The sequence below is a fragment of the Hesperophylax consimilis genome, chromosome 23, assembly GCF_061612785.1.
Source record: "Hesperophylax consimilis isolate HC1 chromosome 23, BYU_Hcon_1.0, whole genome shotgun sequence".
NCBI lineage: Eukaryota > Metazoa > Arthropoda > Insecta > Trichoptera > Limnephilidae > Hesperophylax > Hesperophylax consimilis.
This window is the reverse complement of record NC_142858.1, coordinates 2218165-2241522: the sequence shown is the minus strand read 5'-3', so window position 1 is coordinate 2241522 and position 23358 is coordinate 2218165. Positions and strand designations below refer to the sequence as shown.

At 32.1% G+C, this 23358-nt stretch overlaps 1 long non-coding RNA gene across 1 annotated transcript in view; it reads left to right on the top strand.

The window, feature by feature from the left end:
- The first annotated feature begins 16835 nt into the window (after positions 1-16835).
- The window catches only part of LOC149412212 (uncharacterized), a 104052-nt gene continuing 97529 nt past the window's right edge, over positions 16836-23358 (top strand). The window contains exons 1-2 of the long non-coding RNA XR_016304570.1: positions 16836-17410; positions 22527-22616. This is a non-coding gene — a long non-coding RNA (uncharacterized LOC149412212). The remainder of the gene's footprint in view (positions 17411-22526; positions 22617-23358) is intronic.

The window sequence follows — 23358 nt, the reverse complement described above, 5'->3', positions numbered from 1 at the left end:
CATACGTATTTGTCTTCTTCGGGCGTCCCCGATTGTTGCACGCAAGCACTGGAAGGGACCCACCACTTTCCCAGCGGCGGCTGTGTGAGAATTCTGATTGTTAGCCTCATACGACAGGACAGATTAGTAAGAAAGAAACATGATTGCATACTTGCATTTATAGTAACTCTAAATGAAGACACATCAGAGATATGTTCGCCTGATGGTTCAGCATCCAAAGTGGAACAATAAAGAAATAAACTAATATTTATTCGCTCCCTTTTTTGTCCTGTTTATACGTAGCATTAGGTGTTAGGTATTATAAGCGCCTTGGCTCATTGGCGCCTTGGCAGATTGGCGGCTCCAATTGCGTCTGCACTGGACCTGCCAAACGCAGAAGCCGGCAAATCTTCTCACAGTTGAACGGTCAAATGCTAGACACGCGTTTAAAGTGTCCTCTGGCTTTGCACCGGTGCGTGCGCCAAAAGGATCAATGACGAGGATTTATAGGTGGAATGCTGGTACAACAAGCACAGCTGCTGTAAAATGTTTTTCTTGTTTTTTGTTGTCAATAATTTGTAGATATTTATGTACAACATTTGATTTACATACCTTGCTAAGTGGTGAGACTGGAACACAGGAAAGCTGGGAAGGCTGGAAGAAGGCCCGGATAGCCCGTACAGGCCCAGATGGGGCGCCGGCGTGCGGCGCAACAGATGCCGGATCGCAGCGCTCGCAGCTGCCGGGCGGCAGGTGGCGGTCACGCTTAGGGCTGCTCAGGTAAAATAAAGTTGACGGCACTGAATCGAAACGTGCCTTCTCTTAAAGTGACACTCAAAAAGTTACTCAGGTAAGAGGGATGGCACCTTGTAAAAAATGTTTTTTTCACTTCTTCATAATATTATCTGCATTGCAAAATATTAGCTCTTAACTAACCAATAATATGAACACTTTTTATAAATTTAGACGTAAATAAAAAACTTTTTGTTTGTTTTAGAACTACTTTATTGAATCACCATCGGTTTCGGAACCACCGTGCTTTTTCAGGGTAAACTAGATACTAACAGCTTTATTAATAAAAAAAAATACTTTATGTTGTTACACATTGTACAAAACCTGTACAATTTCAATTTCGAATTATTACTTCTTTGACTGGCTCTTTCACGGAAATATAAGTAATATGACAGCTGTATAATGTAATGAACAAAAAGAACATGAAATAATGAACAAAACAAGTTTTTGTTCATTATTTCTTTTCTAATGATGAATTAACTATCATATTAGTAGAATCCAATATATTTACTATTATTTGTGTTCTTTTAAGTCAGTTTTAATCCATTAATAATGTCATGTTGTGAATTTAGTTTCATTTTATTGTCAGAAAGAAGCAAAATTGTCAAGCAATGGTTTGCAGCAATCGGACATTGTATTTTTGATTTGACTTATACTTCCATGAAAGTGATTTTTTTAAAAACATGAATGCCTTATGCATATGAAGGTAAATACAAATTTAAAATAAAACAACTTTTTATTGTGCTAAAATGGAGCCAGTACGTCAGATTTTTTAGTTTATAATCTTTTTTTATTTGTGACACAAACAGGACATTTAAAATACATTATAGTGGTTGGTATAAAATAAATTTACATACAAATATAAATGTCCCTAGACTAATGTGTCCGCAGCAATCGCATTTGCACATTCACTGAAGGAAACACAACAATGTCAGATTTTTTTACACAAAGCTTAAAATTACAAAAATTACAAGACACAATAATATATTAAATAATTTTTAATTATACGAGCGAGATAAAAAGTAAAGTGACAGATTTCTTGCAAACTCCTTTAGTAAAGAGTCTGTGTTTTTCGAATTTTGATTTCTCTGAAATATTGCGACGTTTTAACAAAAAATGTTTGTGATAAGCTTATTTTTCACCCTTTTTCATGTTTGATATTAAAATATTTTAAATATTAAATCATAAAGGTAATTTTATCTAGATTCTAAATTGATATTTTTACGATATCTTCAAAATGAATAAATATATGGAACAATTAAAATATCTTGAAAAAATTCTGAAATTCAATGAAATTATTTTTATTCTTTCAAAATTATTATTATTTCTAGTTTATACAACAGATAAACAACCCCCCTATGACTGGTAAAGCAATTAATATCTCTTATGTTTCTTTACTAATAGAAACTGACCTGAACTATTTTATGTCAGTTTCTATTTTACGTTTCAGTTAGTCATTTTTCATTTACAGACGGTCATTTTTCAATTGATTAAAATTTACAACAATTTTTTTAGAAAGACTACATATGTATCATTAATAAAATATTACATATGAACTCCTGCAACTTATAAACATACATACACCCACAGTAACAACACGACAAAATACAATATTCTACAGCAGCACACATAAGCGTAACTACATTGCCCACTCTCCGATACAACGACTTCACACCATGGGAAATCATTACTTGGGTGATGTTGACACATTCAATACCAACTTGGCAAGTTTTGTGGATCATTTAAAACATTTATTTCAACAATACTCCTAAACACATCATGTAATTTTCTGTTTTTGTTTCTTGTGTTTGTATGACTTGTTGCATAGCTTTTATCAAATGTATTTTTATTTTATGTTTCAAAGTAGGTATCTGTCAAATTAAAATTATACTACCAACCATGTAAAAGTCCTCTGGGCGTTAAATAAATAAATAAAATTTTATAAAAATTTGTGTAAAATTTATTTATTTATACTGGGTTATTTATTACATATAATTTCGATAACTGGAATGTTCTGACTTTAAAAAACCAAGGGATACATAGTGTCCATGTAAAATTGCAAAATTATAAATGTAAAACACACAAATGTACAAATTATCCAATTATTATTATTATTATTATTAAATGACAAATAATACGAAGAGAGGCCGCAGGCACAACATACATAAAAAGACACAGTTAAAAATATGATTGTTTCACGTTTCTTAACCTTTTTAGATGTGTTGTTGGAATTTTTTTTATTTTTTTTGTGAATATTTTTTGACAAATTTACATGTTTAATCATGTTATTTATCTTTTTTGACGTTATTTGTCTATTAATTGTTAACATTTTTGGTAGTAAATTTAACCGTTTCATACATTTTCACGTTAATTGCCTTTTGTACACGTAATTTTACTAATTTCATGCGGTTTCGTCGTTTTTTGAGGTTATTTTGACCGTCTTTGAGGATATTTGCCGTTTTACGTTTATAACGTGTTGTCTTTAATACCGTGACAAATCATTGCTCTTTCATTTCCGTCTGTCGAATCGTCGCAATGATTACCGTCATTATCACCTTCTAAATTACATTCTGTGCTCAGCCCAATCAGCGAATCTTGCCGTTCAGGCCCTATCCCACCAAAAAACATTGAACAGCCCTCTTAACGAACTATCTCCATCGCACTCCCTGGCATTGGTCACCCGCACGCCGTGAAATTGCGCCAAGTTACGTGAAAAATGACAAATAAACGTCAAAATCTTAAAAACAATTTCAAAACACATGAAATTAGTCAAATAACATGCAAAACACGTAATATGTAAACACGTCAAATAATTTAATAAACATACAAAACAGCAAAAATTAATTTAAAAATGTCGGTCAAATAAACCGGCAAACGCGTTCGCCACTACGGATCAATCCGATGCGATCCGGAAACGGACCGGATAATAGATGAATCTCTTCCAGACCTGAATCAATCAGAACAGATGAATGTAGCCGACTTCCACTTCTCAATCGAGCGATTGGAAACGAATAAGGAGCGGGAAGCGATCAAGAATCAACATATAACTCAATCATCATAAATACATAAATGGTCGCTGACAAAACTGTACTCCGCCTCATGATTTTGTTAGTTTTCTATAACATTTATTACATCATGGCCATCATTTATAACAATAGTGGCCTTTAACAGATAATGTTGTTGTTAGAAATTGGAGTTTGTTGGCTTTGCATAGATGTCTCTGCCTTTCCAACGGACTGAAGTTAATAAATAAGTTGATAGTTTTTTCAATAGATGTCGCCATAAATGCTCCCCTGCTAAAAGTCAATAAATAGGTTGATTTATAATTTTCTTCCTCTTCTGCAATAAACATTTCTGGCGAAACAAGTGGGTTTAAATTTCTACCTGGATCCAAAATTATACAGTTGTAAATATATTTTTATCTATATAGGTACACATCTGTATTATATTTGTATAAAAATGTAAGCTAAATTTGACCTTAGTTCAAATACACTAGCAAAATATTTTTAAATGGTTTTATATCTTTAATGGTGTTTCTATGACTATTATAACAAAAGATATTTTTATTTCTTATCTACATTTATCTATCTTGAAAAAAGGTAAATCCAGAATAAATATTTTTATTTGTTCGATTATTGTAAGAATTCTCAATAAATTAAACAATTTTTCAAAATAATTTTGGAATAAATTGTCTAGCTATAAACTTATCTTTAATTAAATTTTTTTCTTGTAAGTATATAAAAAAGAAGCCGTAAATCAATTAACCTGCCGAAAGTTTCAGTTTCAGTTTTAGTTATGAAAATTAATTAAGACGAATATTTTGGTCTTGTGTCTTCCGAATTTAATTTATTAATAAACGTTAATATTTATGTAATTCCTATATAAACTTCTGTAATGATATCCAATTTCAGATAGATACGAATATTATCGAGTGTATGCTTGATTGCCACCAACAGTTGGAAGGATGCATCGTCATCGATAATGAGTCTATCTGCCGAGTAACAGCTCGATCGGATGTCGGGAAATAGGTTAATTTCCACTTCCAAGAGTAGCATTCATTAATTCACGAAAATAATACGGAAATGTTAAAAATGTATTTAAAAATGTTTTTATCATTATGAAAAGTATAGGTAATATAAAAAAATATTTAAGAAAATATTTGAAATCTAACCCCTCACCATGAGCAGAAGCACGGTTTATCTGGAGCACAACGGTACTGATTTTTTTGTCTTAATTACTGACATCTATGAAATTTTTCTAGAAGTATATTGAATGGAAGAAATAAACCACGCTTTAGTGATGAGAGACATCTATGGAAAAAAAGGGCAAAAATCTTTAAGTTACAAAATGTTTTATAAAATAAAAAAAACATTATTGTCAATAGATGTCTCTGTACCATTGTTGAACATATTATTTTGAAAACTAATAGAAAACTTTTTCAGAGGAAATTTTATCGAGTGTCAACGAAATTGAATTTTTGCTGAAGCCTGTGGACAGGCGTGTATATTTCCGTGGCTTGGCCTATTTCAGCGTATCGCTTGCCATACATACACATTGGTAGTGTATGGCGAGCGATGTGCTAAAATAGACCAAGCCATGTTGCGTTTAGCGTAATGTGTCGCATACCTTAATATTAATATTTAAATAATATTTGGCTAATTTATATAGCGCCATTTTTGTGAGAAATCACCTCAAGGGCGCAGCCTTATTGATATTCTAGCACTAGCATTTTTAGAATATTAACTAGGTGTATAATATTTTTTTTTAATTTATTTCTTTTTTTTTAAGGTTTTTTTTAATAAGTTATAATTTTTTCCTTACTCATAAGATTAATGTATTTTGTTAAAACTATGTAAAAGTCGATTTAACGTATTATATTAAAAATGTTTATTTTTCTTACATACTACTAAGTCCGCCTTTTTATACAGGTACTCTAACTGCCCACTGTCTCCACAAAACTGATGAACTCCTATCATCGAGGGAAATTTACAATATATTTGTTACTAATTATAAAAATAAAAAAAATTATTAAAATTTAATTAAAGGTAGATGATACCTACTTATCTACCCAATCCAATAATATGATGGGCAAGGCTTTCGACTGCGAATCCAGAGGTCTCGGATTTTTATTTCTCGGCATTTACAAGAAAATTTTATTGTGTTAATTTTGTTTTTATTTCACTATTATATACAGGAACTTAGTATATTTTCGGCATCGTTCCAGAGTTGAAGATACTCTCGATATCGCCCTGGTGAAAGATCACCATTCAGGAAGGATCAGATCCGAATAGCCAGATGCTTCCTCAACCTTCCACCATCTCCTTCCCCTCCCCAAAACTTTCAGCCTCACAACATATCCTGTTTGAGGTTTTGACATGTTTGTGTTTAACCATTATGACGTTATTTGGCATTTTTGAACCTTTGTAACGCCTTTTAACAAGGGGTTCTGTGCTGTTTAAAAAAATAGGTCTCTAATAGATTTCGACGCAACTTGACTTCATGACGTTTTAAACACGTCGAATGGATTACATTTTAAATCAGCCGAGAGTAATAATGAAATATTGCTCATTCAACGAGATCCTTGATGTGAAACAAAAACAGCGTCGGTGATCCTTGTGGCAACCCCGCATTGATTTGGTGCAAAGTTTAAAAAGAGCTGTCAACTACGATCTGAATTATTCTTTTTTGTGAAAGTCCGTAATTCAACTAAGCAGGGTAGAATGGATTCCTTACGGTGGTACCTTCCCGACAAGCGCTGCGATATAGATCCTCTGTATTTACTCCGTACAGACAAGGGTGCTCTTGTGAGGTGTCACATTAAAACAAAACAAATTACAAATAAAAAAGCGCCCTGTGTATTAGTTTCTCAAAACGTTTCAAGTAGGTTCCGCCCTCAAATATGCATCACATATTCTAGCATATTACCGATGGTTAATATGGATTTCGGTACACATGTTTCCATTACCTTTGAGAGTATGGAAGTGATGGCTATGGGGCGGTAGTTGGAAGGATCGGGTGCCCCCTTCCCCCTTAGGGCGTCCCCCTTATTAGGGATTGGGTGAACTGTTACCCTTTTCCTCTTTTGAGTGAGAGTTTGAATAATTTTTAAACCACTAAAACACGTCTTAAAGACCGGGGCAGGTATTCCGCCAGTACAGCTTAGCTTTTTCAGGGGCCGAGTTAGAAAACCGACCATCGGGCTAACTAAGTTAGCCGACAATCGGTGACGCAGAACAATTCTGCAGAAACTTCTCCCGGGTGAACCAGCGAGTAACCAGTAAAAAAGGAAAAGTCGTGGTCGCTCTAAGCTCTACTTAAAGGTCATCCAAAAAGCGAATTTTCCGGAATGCATTATAAGCTGTGTTTTTGAGTCTGACCTGACCACTTCAGCGATGATCAAACACAGCTTTGTGTCCACGAGAAGGGAATGAAGTGATCCATCGCAGATGTGATTACCTTTCCCACATCACATACACAGATTGATGGGTCTTAAACAGAAAGAAGCACACCACTTTCCAAGGAAAGGTGCTGAAGAAAGACCGCAGATGATATGGTCAAAACGGCTGTGAAATGATTGAAAGCTGTAAAAATTTCCGATTCTGATGATAGTATTGAACATGTTTACACAATAAACACCCTTCTAGAAATATTATTATTAATATGAAACAACTTACAGATATAAAAAATTACTAATTTATTAAAAATCCTGTCAAATTATTCGTATTCCTCTTAAAAAAAGGACTGCAGCTGTAGGTAAAACACGAATATGTTATAAGGATGAATTCCGCGTGTTCATGAAAAATCAAATATTTTCGCATTTCGTATTTATATTTATTAGGATAAACGCACCTGCATGATTACGTGTTCTAATTATTCTGAATGTATTGATAGTTTGTTAGGAAATGGCGTGCCATCACGTTTTTAACAGGATTTTCTTAAATCAGCCACACTCATTTTTCTCCGTGCAGATTCTTTGACATATTTATTTATTACGCCCTTTTTCGGGGCTTTTACATGAGATTATTAATAAATATACATTATTTATTGTACATAACTGAATTGATTCATTAACAACATTTTATATTTGTTTAAACATAAATTGAAGATGTCCACTGACTTGGTATAATTGTTTCCCTCCATTAGTATTCTGGACAAAGAGGAATACATATGGTAGTTAGTCCCAGAATTTCTGCACTGAAATAAATCCTGAATTCTAGTATTACGTTGTGGAATCCGAAAGCTTATCAATTGTAGCAATATCTATCAACTAAATCATTTAGAATTTTATATAGAAATACTAAGTCAGTGAAAATACTTCTGTCTGACAATTTGAGCATATTCATATAATTTAACAGAGTTTTGTAGTTCAACATAATTGCTGGAGTACCAATTTTAAAATTTATAAAACGTAAGAATTTGTTTTGTATTCTTTCAACAGCTTCTAGGTACATGTATATTATAATGTGGGTTACAGACAGGAGAATTGTACTCAAGTTGACTTCTTACATAGGCAAAATATAACAATTTAATACACTTTATATTGTTAAAATTTCTGGTTGTAGCCTAGTTATAAATCCCAACATTTTTAAGCCCTTACTAGAGATTTCTGTTATGTGGTTAACAAGTGAAAGATTTGATTGAAAAGTGATGCCTTAGTCTTTGATTTGTGTTAATGTCTCAAGATATCAATGTTGTAATCAAAAATCACTGGATTTTTTATTTGATAAAATCTAACTATTTGACATTTTGAGATATTTAAGTAAAGTCTATTTTCATTACACCAAATTAATAATTTGTTGATATTGTCTTGAAGAATGTTGCAATGGTAAATATTTTGAATAGTTGAATAGTTAATTTTTAGATCATTTGTTAATTAATTTAATTAATTTGTTAAAGTAAGAACAAACCATATGCAAGACATATGCACAGACCAAGGAAATTCTTACGAACGATACTGATAAAATGATAGTAAGCCATTCAGACAGGAAAATATATTATCGAGTTCATCCATCAGCTAAGTTCAGTTCATCTACTGTAACAAATGTTAAAAAATTGCAAATAACATTTTTTACTCATTAATCAGGTTAAAATGTATTTCCCATACGTACAAGCACCGTTAGTGTTATTTTGAACTAAGATCAATAGAGTAGTTATTTAGGGTTGCGTATAATTAGAATCGCATGACATGAAATTTTGTAGATGCGTCACTGATCCAAGATATTGTGATATTTTAATAATCTTTTCCGTCATGATTTGGCCTATTAGCCCTCCAATGAATAACGTTGACTTTTGGGACAACTGTATACGATCTGTAAATCTGTATTGGTAGCGTACAAGGCGATTCGCAGGACCATACAAATACTACCCACTACTCAACATAAATGGAACTAATGTCGCATAAAGATCGGAAGTTAGTACTTAGTACAAAAAATAACAGCGACGCTTATATGAGATGCGTATATTGAGCCGCAAAAAGATCACACATAATCGGTACACAAGTTCTAGAGTTCAACAAGTCAGAATTTGGCAGTCTTGAGTTAAGAAAGAGTTCAGAATGTATACATTTATCAGTTCCTAAAATCGTAAATGTGCAATAGAAAAGTAGGCAGTTAGAGTTCAAACTTTCACCAGAATCTTAATTATTGCGAATTTTCCTAAAGCAGTTATTTCTGAATTATAACACTCTGGAACTCTCGAACTAGAGCACCCCAAAAGTATATATCAAAAGTAGCCCATCGGAGCTGGACGTTTCTTAACAAATCAACATTGAACAAAATTACAATTTGTATAGCAATAGCAAGAAGGGCGCGTTCCTGAATTTTGTGCCCTACTAAGAAAATGGATCAGTAGTACCGAACGAGACTAGCCAGAAGCGAAAACACTTTTATGATTTGTGATAGCAACAACGCATCGCAATCGCATGTAGCAATTACCCCATTTACAAGCAATGCAGCCAATTATTGATGTCTTAATTACTAAAAGTTTTATTTTAAACTAATATTATTTTTATTTTATTTTGATGTATGGATTTCGGGATTGCACCAGAGTATCTGCCATAATCGATCGATAAAAGATTTCTCAATAATGTCGATAACTTGTCATTGTTCCCGAGCACGATTTCTGATATCTAACTTCCAAACAACAGTTCACGTCGAATAAATTAAGAACACTTAGTCGTTGTGAATTGCTGTTTGTTCGTTGGCTATGTGCAGTCAAGCTCAGAAACGATGACAAGTTACCGACATTATCAATAAAACGTTTATCGATTCTCTGCCTCCCCGAGATCTGGAATAAAAAAATCAAACTAACAAACAATACTTTCAAATGATTCGAGTTCAATCATAAAAAAATAACCAATATAATTAATTTTAGAAACCAAAAGTTATGTAACTTTGTCAATGTCAATAATAACTGGATCCGTATGTACCTTCTAGGGTGACCGGATAAATCATCACAATGATAATTCATCACATCTTTAAAAAGTTATATGTTATGATGAAACAAAAACTTTATTAACTGAGTTAAGTAGGTTAAGTTAGGTTAAGTTAGGTTAGGTTAAAAAAAAATTCTAAAACAATTTTTTTATAAATTTTCAAATTTTTATTTTAAATCTCAACTTTCAAAAATTTTCAAATTTTAGTAAAATCCTAAAATTTCGAATAAATTCAAATTGATTATTATTATTTGACCTGCTCAGATATTGTATCAGAATAGATTGGTGTACTGGGTAGATAATTAAAAAATATTTTTCATGTTCTGTAGGGAAAAATCCACCTAAGACATTCTTTCCACGACACGAGTTAATCCTCCTCGTTGTATACAATAAATGTTGTATACATAAACCGTGATTTAAGGAATAATTGTACCAGTCTAACTATGGGCATTATAGGCTGAAGCCGGTAATGGTAAAAATAATGGTAACTAACTAACTAACTAATCATCACCCACTTACCCGCAGCGGTACCTACTCAGAGAGAATGGACCGCAAAACAACTCGGTCTTGGCACACACTCCTTGCCTCATTCACATTCATACATCGTCTCAAACACACTCTTCTATTATTCTAACTCTTGAAATGACCCGACTAAAGTAATTGATTTACTTGATAGAGCCATGTCTTCCTTCGGCGTCCCCGACTTCTGCTACCATTCACATTTGCGTCATATATTCGCACTACGTACCCAAACCATGTAAGCGTCCCTTTCTTAATCTTGGTCACTACGCTTACTTCATTCGTTCTTGCATTCTTTGCGGATCCTCACATTTTTCAAATAAGTGGTAAAAAATTTAAACATTGTTTCAATGTCTCCATAATCTTCTTCTCAGTTTGCCTAAAATGTATAAACAGGAAAACCATTAGTAATATCCTTAAAATAGAGCACAGAAAAAAAATCCCCCATTATAATATTCGGTATAACTTTATTTGGTGATTGCTGGTTTTGAATATTGCAGAACAACAACAAGAAAATTTCGTGGTAGTGAATAATAAAATTTTTGTAGGCAGAATTCAACTGGTATAATTTGTATTTCAGAAGTTACATGTTCGGAAGGACGAACAATACAATAGTCATCCCTTTTATTCTCATATTCACTTTCATGCTGTCTCTTTCATACGCTTAGAGATACTCTCCCTTACACTTTAAAAATATATTATAACATTTTATGGTATGAACGAGAGAAAAAATAAAGTGACAATTATTTTCCTAAAAATACTTTAAAAAAATGTGTTTTATTATCGACTAAATTAATAGGAGTAAATCATGAAGTAAAAATGTTTGATATTTAAATTTACTTATTTAGAAGTATCAATTATTTTTAATTACATCCAACTAAATGATAATTTAGTACAGTTCATAAAAATACACCGGAAATTTAGCAAAAACATTGAAAAACCTTAGTGGTTTAAGGTAATGCTATGAACTGTAGGCACTTTAATTACATTTTTTCTAAATTTCAAACCGGAGTTAATTCCTAAACTAAAACAAAACATACTAAAAATAAAAAATAAATATTACTTTGGTAGATGGTGCAATTTGCCATATTACATTCGTTTAGGCATAAAAATAACATATAATAAAAACTAATTGCAAAAAAAACATACTAAGAATTACACATTAAGCGTTTAAACTTTTATTATTAAATCCTTTCTACACTTCAACCCTCGATCAATTTGTTCTTCTCCTCTCTACACTTAACCCTCAATCAACTTGTTCTTATCGTTTCTACACTTAAACCCTCGATCAACTTGTTCTTATCCTTTCTACACTTCAACCCTCGATCAACTTGTTTTTCTCCTTTCAACACTTCAACCCTTGATCAACTTGTTCTTATCCTTTCTACACTTAACCCTCGATCAACTTGTTCTTCTCCTTTCTAAACTTCAACCCTCGATCAACTTGTTTATCTCCTTTATACACTTCAACCCTCGATCAACTTGTTCTTATCCTTTCTACACTTAACCCTCGATCAACTTGTTCTTCTCCTTTCTAAACTTCAACCCTCGATCAACTTGTTTATCTCCTTTATACACTTCAACCCTCGATCAACTTGTTCTTATCCTTTCTACACTTCAACCCTCAATCAACTTGTTTTTCTCCTTTCAACACTTCAACCCTTGATCAACTTGTTCTTATCCTTTCTACACTTAACCCTCGATCAACTTGTTCTTCTCCTTTCTAAACTACAACCCTCGATCAACTTGTTTATCTCCTTTATACACTTCAACCCTCGATCAACTTGTTCTTATCCTTTCTACATTTCAACCCTCGATCAACTTGTTTTTCTCCTTTCAACACTTCAACCCTCGATCAACTTGTTTTTCTCTTTTCAACACATAACCCTCGATCAACTTGTTCTTATCGTTTCTACACTTAAACCCTCGATCAACTTGTTCTTATCCTTTCTACACTTAACCCTCGATCAACTTGTTTTTCTCTTTTCAACACTTAACCCTCGATCAACTTGTTCTTATCGTTTCTACACTTAAACCCTCGATCAACTTGTTCTTATCCTTTCTACACTTAACCCTCGATCAACTTGTTCTTCTCCTTTCTACATTCAACCCTCGATCAACTTGTTTTTCTCCTTTCAACACTTAACCCTTGATCAACTTGTTCTTCTCCTTTCTACACTTAACCCTCGATCAACTTGTTCTTCTCCTTTATACACTTCAACCCTCGATCAACTTGTTTTTCTCCTTTCAACACTTAACCCTTGATCAACTTGTTCTTCTCCTTTCTACACTTAACCCTCGATCAACTTGTTCTTATCCTTTCTACACTTCAACCCTCGATCAACTTGTTTTTCTCCTTTCAACACTTAACCCTTGATCAACTTGTTTTTCTCCTTTCTACACTTCAACCCTTGATCAACTTGTTCTTATCCTTTCTACACTTAACCCTCGATCAACTTGTTCTTCTCCTTTCTAAACTTCAACACTCGATCAACTTGTTTTTCTCCTTTATACACTTCAACCCTTGATCAACTTGTTCTTCTCCTTCCTACACTTAACCCTCGATCAACTTGTTCTTCTCCTTTCTACACTTCAACCCTCGATCAACTTGTTTTTCTCCTTTCCACACATCATCCCTCGATTAACTTGTTCTTCTTCTTTCTACACTTCAACCGTCGATCAACTTGTTCTTATCCCTTTCTACACTTCAACCCTAGATAAACTTGCTCTTCTCCTCTCTACACTTCGACCCAATCAACTTATTATTCTCCTTTTTACTCATTTATATTCTTTTCCACGCTCATTTTAACTATTTTAACCTTTTTATAATCTTATTAAATTCTACTTTTTTCTACACCTTTCTACTTTTTTTTAAACTTTTTTTTTAAATTTTCTTCTCTGTTCTACTCTTTTCAATTTATTATTATTTGAACACATAATATTTATGAATTACATTCTAATTACTAATAATATCTATTACTAGTCGATACCCTTTATTTGTTAGCGAATAATTAGCATTTTAATTCACGTGGAAAATATCACATGAGGCCTTCATTTAAGAGCACGATAATTTTTCCGAAACCATTACTTATAATTCAGCATCTGGTAACAAAAAAAAATTGTGTACGGACTTTCCTGTAAAATTGTAAGGAACATGGTAGCATTATTTTTTTCACTTATGATTGACTGGTTATGTGCCATTATAAAAAGGCACCGTTTTGACTGTTAGAAAGGCTATTTACCCAGGATCCCAATCAGAAGGCTGACGGATATGACCTGGGGTGTTACCTGAAGTCTCTAAAATACAAATACCTATTATATATAAATAAATAGAAACTTATTTTATTATTATTCGACTCTTATTCTACTGTTCTAAAAATAAATAAAATAGAGCGTTCTTCAAGGTGGTCGCTACATCTTGTGCCTCCGTCACATAGGTCATCAAATTATAAAATAATTTTAAAAAGTCAAGATTGTCAAAGCCCTCAAAATTAAATTTTGTATCATTTAAATTGAAAACTTTGTAGTAATCTTTATTAAAATATTCACTGATTACACAGTATCTGAGGAATATTTACTGACTTGGTCCATTCCTCATAATTACCGAGTGGCCTGTTTGGTTATTGTTGTTTGTTATCGTTACAGATCGCTTAAGCAGGTCAACTACCACATTCTATTGTTTCAACAAATGCATTAACTCACTCACAACCTAGACTCCAGACTTTAGAATCGGGGAACAATATATATTGTATTTTTTCAGCGGTAACTAACTTTATTTTTGATTATTAATTTTAAATGTCAATCAACTAAAGGTAAGTATCTCATTTCCCACATATTACAATGTAAAATAAACATTCAAAATACCTACATACTAAAGTAGTTATTTTTTCAATAATTTTCACTGTCTGACTTGTTTTTTTTTAAAATTACATTTTCGTACTATATGATGTAAATAACGTCACGTTTGGAATGTTGTGAACACGAGGTTTTTTTTAATTTTAATTTTATTATATGTTAAATTAATGAATCATATTGTGTAAGTTCATCAAATTTTTCACTCGATTTACTTCAATCATCATCAAATCAGGATCAAAATTCAAAAACATTTACTGTACAAGTTTACCCAAAGCAGAAAGTGCTTATACGTAAATCCTATTACTTACAGAAAACCCAAATCAGAAGAAGTCAAGTACATATATAATATTACAGTGTTAAATGTACAAATAGAAATACATGCACATACTTAATTAATGTGAAATATTCGTTTGAGGTGTTATGACATTTGTATTAAAAAATGATTTTTAGTGATTAATACTTCGACATTCCAAAATCCTACCAAGACACATTTCAGGTTCAGTCAATAAAGTTTTGAATAGTGATTGAAATTGATTAAATATCGAAAAGTTATTAGAATTTAAAGTGATTACAGTGATAGTGATAAAAGTGGTTAAAGTGAAAAATCAGAATAGATACAAAAACTTTTGAATAGTGATTAAAATTAATTAAAAATAGAAAAGTATTAAAATTTAAAGTGATTAAAGTTAAAAATCAGAATAGCCTCAAAAACTTTTGAATAGTGATTGAAAATAGAAAAGTATTAAAATTTAAAGTCAAATTTTAAATTGAAAAACTAATATTTATAAGACAGGGTTTTTTATGCATTGCACTAAGGATAACAAATTATTATAAGCAATTAATAAAAATCAGGAAAATTTCATATCTGGGTCATGTACTTCGAGGGGAGAAGTATCACTTGCTCCAGTTAATATTGAAAGGCAAGATAGAGGGTCGCAGAGGGCCTGGTAGGAGACAAATGTCTTGGCTGCGAAATATACGAGAGTGGACCGGCATTAGAAGTGTGGAGGAGCTTTTCCGGGCAGCGCAAGACAAAGAGACATTTTTTAGAGTGATCGCCAACGTCGGGGGGACCTGATACGGCACATAAAGAAGAAGAAGATAAGCAATAATTAGTCGTCTGAAATATCAATACAAATTGAAAATATTTCTCGAGTAAAAATAAATGCCGCCGACGGGAATTGAATCCGCATCTTCTGATGTCTGGTCAGGTGCTCTGGACCACTAAGCTACGTCGGTTTCAGGCAGGTAAATAGGTACGGTAATATTGAAAAGGAGTCCAAAAATAAACACGAAAATTTCAAATTTTCGAAAAATAATATTTACTGAAATGTTAAATCGGCCACCATCTTGAAAGGAAACGAAACGTGCATTCAAATTTACAGACAGATGAAATGTAAAACGGTTGAGTTAATACAAGACATTGATACGCTGAGTCAAAAATATAGGAACATTGTCTAATTTTGAAGTGTCTTAAAAAGGTTGCATAATATATTTTTTAAGTATTCAATTTTAACACAAATTTGGACCAACATTGAAAAAAGTCAAGATTAACATTTGTTGAACCCATGAAATCTACCCCGTAACCATTTCTATTTTTAGATGCATTTACATAGGAATAGGAACATAAATTAAATCTTAGAATATGATTTTCTCCATACCAACATTTCAACTTTTGTACCTGAAAATACCTTAAAACGTTGAATTTATTTTTTACTTGTGTAAAAATGTTTTTTTTATTATTTATTATTAATTTTGAATGTATTAAGTGATAAATTGAAGATGTCCACTGACAAATACACATTATTACCCTAAATTAGTTCAATGAATAGTACCTCATAATAGGTAGTTGGTCCTAGAATTTGTGCACTGAAAAATAGTAGATGTACAGAATGGAAAGTTTGAAAATGATAAAATGTATAATATCCCAATGCCAATTTTATAAATATACCTAATCATGTTAACACAATAAATGTTTTAAATAATATTTTAATTGAGTACTTATTATGAATCTCTTTTATATCCTCGAATGGAATATGAATTTAGGTGTCTAAGTATATTTTTTTGAAAGAGTCAATTTAAGTAGATTTAATGTGGCTCTAACGAGACTCCAACCGATGAACCAATGCGATACCGCGCAGAGCGAAGCGGGCACTTAGCAAAAAGGCTGTTGAAAAGGTTGCGTCGGGGCGCGCGCCAGGTGGTGCCTCCGTTTTGCTCGGCGGAGGATGCGAGTTAGTTCGGTGGTGACCGCCGCGCAATAAGCACGCATCGTGCGCACTCTGTCACTTGCGATCACCATTGACAACACGAGCGACTCTTCGAGTGTTTTACCCTCAAACACAAATAAATGCTTTCAAACAAATCCTTTCAACGTTGTCCATTGCGAACCATATTATCACAGTCAAAGATACATCACGCGTAAAAACTTTTGACAACGGAATTTTTCGCTGTCAGCGCGAAAATAATAGAACAAATCAATAAAAAAATATTGAAAACTATTTTGAGAAAGTGTAAAAAAAATCAATTAGCATACAAATATATATTATGGAAAATATGTGAAAAACGAATGATTTAAAGAGTGCGTTTAAATATTTGAGATAAACAAATTGAGGTCCTGAAAAGTGTCTGAAAATAAATATCTTCATGAATGGCTCGGTAGCGCGCCTAGCGGGGTGCTGAGCGCGCGGGACAACCGGGATACTGCCACTGCCGAGGGCCCCGCCTCGCATCTGCCTGCCCGAGACCGGGACGGAGCCCGGGCCCCCGTCCGGGGGCATGGAGGTGGCCTGCTGCGTGCGAGGACCCTCCGGAGACCTGTTGGGGGACCAGGTAATACCAATACCCTGTGCCCTTTTAAAAAACCTTCCACCCACCACCCTCACTCTACTCCCGCATTTCCCAGCGAGCTTATTGCAACTCAATTATTGATTGCTAAATTATATTGTACAGGTACATTCTTCGCGACAGATTCATACCTAATGTTTTCCAGAGGTATACCTATGTATTATATTTCTATTATCTCTATATGAATGTTGATGGACAATATTAATTTTTTAATACGTGTAGGTATATTATGTCAACTCCTGATTCTGGTGATTTTCTTGTTAGAATCTTATTTGAAGCAATGTATTACACCATCGTATTGCCTGGACTGACAAAATGATGACAATATTAAATGTACAGGTGAAATGTTGTTGTTTATTTATACATTTAAGACTAAATATTATGACAGTGCGAATACCTATTGAAACAAACTTATTTATTCATTTGTAAATCATTATAATGTCCACTGATATCACACGGTATATTATTAGTGAAACATGTAATGTAATTTATCACCAGCTAAAAAATTAAGAGTTTTCAGTACATTGTCCTGAAAACGTGCAAATTTCATGTACATGCCTAGCTGCACTGGTTTCAAATAACACTTATTATTGTTTAATGCGAATTCACAACATATTTAATTTTCATGCTTCGGTTATAAATATACCTATTAATAAATAAGAATATTGTCAAGGAGAATTTAGTTTGTAAATTCTTTTAGAAAAGCATTAAAGTTACATTAACCAAACACTAATTTAATTTTATCAAAAGTTTATTTATTTTATGTATTAGATATATTTTATCAAATCCTTGTATGTAATGATGTGGAAAAGTACTTATATTTATATACATATATTTAAATATGTATATATACATACTGCGGCAAACTTATTCTTTCTAATGGGCGCCGGTATATATATTCGTAATAAATGATATTCTAGGTATACTACAAAGTAATAATAATAACTACAATATACGTAATATTTATTTCTTTTTTAAATGATAAAATTTTATATTCGTTACCAGATAAACTTCCCGGAAATATACTAATAGTAAAATATATGGTTTAGCTTCATATCTCATTTATATTGCACTTACAACATTTTCGTTTCATTCATTTAATTTAAATAATGCTAATTATGCAAAAAAAAAAAAAATATATTAAATATCTTTTTTTTTTTTTAATCAGTCAATATATCATTATCTCTAATAAGGGAGATAGGGAGTTAAGTATGTAGGTAGGTATGCATATTAGAAATAAAAATAAAATGTGTAGTATTTATTCCAACATAAAATACCTACCTAAATGCGGGTGTCCAGCGACAACATTGAATTAAATTGAATTATGAATCATTGGAGGCAGGACCAGTACGCTTTTCTTTTCCTTGGCCGATGGAAAACAATAAAACGTTGTGGCCCTAACCCAATGTATTTTTTTTTTACAATGTTTTGAAAATATTTTTCGCTGAAGACCCGACTTATGCCTTTTATGAAAATATTTAAAAACTCTGTTCTATTCGATAATTAGCGTCTGATACTAATATCTAATTGCTTTTCCTTTGTGTTATTTTGGCAAGTGTTAATAAAGTCGTTATTATATTACCTCCGCTTTACATAAGTAGCTCGTTTACCGAAATTGATGGTTTCGGAAAAAATATCTATTTATCAAAGGTAGATATACCAAGGGATGGGCGTTCACTTCTACAGTAGGCTACAGTGATAGAAGGCTGCGATACATATAAAGCTTTTCGATCGATGTAAGAGTTTTTCAATTGAACGTATCTTTTAACAAATTATTGAAATTAGTTACATTTTTCCGACAATTTATTGATTTCCTTCCAAAAATTTCTATTAGTTTCCTGCCATTGTAGATAAATCACACATGTATGTTTACTTAACTACATTACTTTTCATTGCGTACACATACATACCGTAATGCGAAAATTTCCATTACATAATTGTTTGTTGGTTATATTACATCAAATCATGAATTCCACGCACCTAGATAGAAAATATCAAAAATCATGTATTTTGTATTTTTGCTAAGCTGAACTCTACTCTTAAATATAACTATGTAGAATTCAACTTTAAAAAGTAATAATTTAACCTATTACATAAACAGACAGCACCGTAGTTGGTTCCTATTACTTGCATTACTTGTTTTATATGAATTTTTTACATGGTCTAGCAGCACGTAACCCAAAGACAAGCGATTCCCGAAGTCATTTGGATTAATTAAATTAGCTGTACAATTAATTTTTTTTTTAAATTAACAACTTTATTTTCTAACTGCACGTTCCGTCTGCACCGTACAGACGAGGCAAGGTGCGTATCACGTGATCCATTGTTATGTGTGGCAGTGTGCGATACATAATTTTATTTTTATTTAAAAACTATCATCGGACAGCAAAAACATCTTAGTTTTTTACTCCAAATATGTTCAAAATTGCTGGCTAAAGCATTTCGGGTACAAACGTGCTGATACATCCTGTATACATATTAAATTTATATGGGTACTTAAAAAACCTTATCTACGTAAAAATAATGGGAATATAGGACAAAAATTGAGCTATTTCAAAATATTGTATTCTTCAATGAATTACTATTTATAACCTTCTAAATATAATTTTGAATACTGTCCACTTTGTGTTCTCTCATCAAAAAAATTTGCAATTAACAATCTACGCAGTATTTTCATCCTATCTAAAATAACTTTTAAAACAAAACCAACTTACATATTAATGTAATGTTTTAACATCTAATCTAATACTTATTGGCTTATTCTTCGCGTAAGTGATAACATATGCCCTGACCCATCTTTTAAAATGCTTTCCTCAGATAAAAGCTTTTAGGGTTGAACTTTGTGTAACAACCTCCATAATTATCTATCCTTTAAACATATGTTTTTTATTTTTTTATTTTTACGTCTTATAACTATTCTATCGTCTCGTTTTTACCAAATCAACAATATTTATCTGCAAAATGTTTTCACATTCAATTATTTTAATCTTTATAGTGCGGGATTTAACAGTAGGATTATAAGATAAGATTTACAATAATAATTAATGAGTAGACACCATGATCTAACCTAATACGAAAACATGCGTAGTTACCTATATAGGGTTTTTTTTCTAAAATCATCTAGAATCATCTCCCGAAGTTAGCGCGCTTTACCCCCGGAGGCCGTATATATATATATATACCTAATACCTATCATAAAATTATACGCACCAGAGAAACACGAAAAGGTGCTGAGACCAGAACTTTCGAGAATCGCCTAATTATCTACCTAGTATATTATTCACACATAATAAAGTTTATGTATTATATATTAGACAAGCCGATAACCTGCAACAAAGTGGAAATTTAATTCAACGATACCATCTTGCAGTATTTTCACGTTATTAAATATTCGTGTTCAATTAATAAATAATTATAAAAATAAACTTTAATTTAATTATTCATTTTTAGCTTATCGGAATGTTACGTTGGTCAAAAAATCGCCGTCACGGCAACAAACTTTTAGCTGCAATATTTCTGCATATTATATTATATTGTATATCGTTTGTAGTTTTAGTTTATTGTATCTGTATTAAAAAAAACTGAGCTAAGTAAAAATGAAGTGGATAAACCTTGCTATAATAGGTATTTACTTACCTGCAGGAACACTTTCCTAGAACAGTGCACACATAGTCATAAAAAAATGTAGTTTAATGTAATAATATAGTTTATATTTTTATACTTATTACATAAAATTACATTATCAAATTGCATTCGTGTTAAAACTATTATGCAACTATTATTATAATAATATCGGCACCAGTTATTATATATTTATTGCATTTTAGAGCATTCCTGCATTATTTAGTTTATATTAATTTTACATACCCAATCAAGTAAGCAGTAAAATCTAAATGAAAAATTTTTCAATTCCAGATAACTTCGATGTGATGGAACGTATTTTAAAATAAAATACCATCCTTAAAAGCAGACGAAAGAATCTTTTAAATTTTAAAATCAGGACAAATTGACATTATGCAATTAAGAATATTAAAAATTTGAACACAAACATAGTCAAAGATTTTAAAATCACTTACCGATGTTTTTTATCGTGTAAACTGTAATTGCCACGTTAACACGAAACTAAAAAAAGCTTTTTCATAGAATTTTCTGGAGCATCTATGGTAAACATTCATATGCAAATACAAATTGTGGTGTTCTCTCATTCTTACACTGTTAATAAATGTACTGTAAATCATTTATCTTAACGCAATATAAAACGTGATAGTATTGCTTTTATGAGTCCGTATCAGGCTGAAAGAAATATCTCCTGAACAGACTCTATTTGTGTTTGACGTCTTGGAGAAATATCTCCCAAAATTGCTCTAAGGATATTATTTATTTATTGCATCTCACTATACAGAAAACACTTTTTTTCACATAAAAATCAACCTCACTAGAACTAAGCCTGTATCGAGGTTAACAATTTACATTTGAGTGAAGCAAACATAAGAGTAATCACAAACATAAAGTAATTCTACATACAAACACAAAATACTTCAAAATTAAAGAAAAAATAAGTATTACGTTACCAGATGGGTAATTTGACAGTATATTGGAACAATATTTGAAGCATAACTAATCGTTAATCATTATTCAAAAGTAGATAATAAAGGCAGATAGGGTGACATTCAGTTTTTAGCAAATGGGACTTATATAAAATCTTATTATTTAAGAAAGGACAAGGATGAAAAAAATATTAAGACAATCGTCTGTCAATACAAATACCTTAATTAACTTTTTAAATTAAACTAAGGAATTGGTACACTTAATATGATTTGGAATATTAAACATAAGTGGTGCCTGATATAAATAATTTCTTTGACCAAAAGAAGTTTTAGTATGTACCGCCACAAAGTTCAATGTAGAGCTAATTCTAGTTGTCCGCGTTTGTTGTGTTATTTCAGCAAATTTAATATTGATAAAAAATCGACAAAGTATTTGAGTGATATATAGCTGTTTTATGCACAAAGTAATGTTTAAACCGTTCTGTTCTTTTCATTCAACCAAATTTTAAAAACTTTAAAAGACTTAGACATAATTGACAGCTTTCTGTTTTTAGATCGTACCGGGAGCTTCGGAAACTTGGTCTGGGTCCCACCCACCTTATCAAAGTAACAGTCCCTTTGCCGACGCTTGGATTCAGATGCAGGTAAGTTTGTAACAATAAGTAATACTCTTATCAATTATTACATGCCAGCGCAGACATGTCAACAATCACGGAGTATTATCATTTTTAATCGAATTTGTTAACCTGACAGCATACAGAAAATATGCTTTTCGGTCGCCCGCGAAAATCAACATCTACGGTAACTACTATTCGGTATTTTCATAAATTTTTAGCCACAGCATGCTCTAATTAATATCGTACATTTAAAAGAATATATATTACTTTGATGTTGGAGATGATCTTATTAATTTAAATCTTTACTTGAAATATGCGTACAGGTAAATTACCATTACCAGTACCATTGTAAGGCTTTTCTGCAAAAGGTTTTCGGTTATATAGACGGATGATATTGAGATGCAGGAACCTACCAAACGGATAAAAAATAATGTTGTTTTTGTTAGGAAGTCTAAGGAAGAAAATTTTAATTTTAATTTAAACAACATTGATAAACATCGCTATGCAGCCAGTATCTTTGGGCATTTTCAGGGCAGGAGGGGACTGCGGGTGGGTATCACAAATGAGTTTGAAAAACTTTTTTGAAACATTCGATACTATCGGTGTGCACAAATACTTTCAAACGTGTCCTCTGCCTATACCTACATAGGAATGGCTCTATTTTACGAGCAATTTTCAAAAGATTAAACAATGTAAATTATTCCAAGTTATCTATATCACCACTACAAATTTTTATCGCGATAAAACATTATCTATGCCATCGAAGTCG